Consider the following 1,116-nt stretch of genomic DNA (forward strand, 5'->3'; position numbering starts at 1 on the left):
CATTTGACGGATATTTGTCCCCATCTTGTTTGTTGTTAACACAACATTAATAATAATCGTTCGTTCGTTTAACGTCCGCTTTCCATGCTAGCATGGGTTGGACGATTTGACTGAGGACTGGCGAAGCAGATGGCTGCACCAGGCTCCAATCTGATCTGGCAGAGTTTCTACAGCTGGATGCCCTTCCTAACGCCAACCACTCCAACATCGAAAAATAACTTAGGAATAAGAACCCAGGTTCGAAATTTCCCCCAACACACCAGATGAAGGCTGGAGGGTGTATCAGCCGAAACGTTGTGTTAACAACAAACAAGATGAGGACAAATATCCGTCAAATGTAAATAATGTACACAATTTTCCATCTCTTAAATATAGAACTGTACAAGATAATAAATGCTTTTAAGGATATTAATCCCAAACTCAATCCCAAAGGGTCTCCACTGTTGGCCCTCTAATTGATGAAAATAACAATCTTCAAGATAATGCCAAAACCATGAGTAAGATACTGCAGAAAGAGTATTGCTCGGTTTTTAGCAATCCTGAAACTGGAATGAAATGAAATTGAAGATAAAAGAATTCATAGAAATCGGGCACTGATCAGCATTAAATTAAAGATTAAATAAGGAAAGAAAATACTAACAATATGATTCGTTAAAATATGTGTACCAGAGGCCATATAATACCTTACACACACACATACATATATATATCATCATCATCGTTTAACATCCGGTTATTCGCGCATTAACTTGTGTAGGCTGCAAAACCTACCAATACATCAAGAGCAAAATCTGTTCAGAGGCCCTTACAATACTATTAAGGATCCAGTCGAACCATCCAATGAATTACATATTATAAAATATAATAAAACAAATTATCTATGCATGTTTATTAAGCTGCGAAACAATTGTCGTAAAATAAGAATATTTATGTATAAATTTATACACTCCTTATGTTTTTCTGCTGTATTGTACAATATATTCTATGTTTTACAGAAATGATACAAGGAGCTTTTTTTATGGGGACTACTGGATAACTTGGTTCCACATATTGTGAATTGTATGTGCATATGTGTAAATATATATATATACATATATATATATATATATATATATA

The 1,116-nt window shown here is 34.2% G+C and overlaps 1 protein-coding gene across 1 annotated transcript in view; it reads right to left on the minus strand.

Moving 5' to 3' along the window:
- The window catches only part of LOC106876145 (cleavage and polyadenylation specificity factor subunit 6), a 43,734-nt gene that overhangs the window by 15,679 nt on the left and 26,939 nt on the right, over positions 1-1,116 (minus strand). The window lies entirely within an intron of this gene.

This window comes from Octopus bimaculoides, chromosome 29 (genome assembly GCF_001194135.2).
Source record: "Octopus bimaculoides isolate UCB-OBI-ISO-001 chromosome 29, ASM119413v2, whole genome shotgun sequence".
NCBI lineage: Eukaryota > Metazoa > Mollusca > Cephalopoda > Octopoda > Octopodidae > Octopus > Octopus bimaculoides.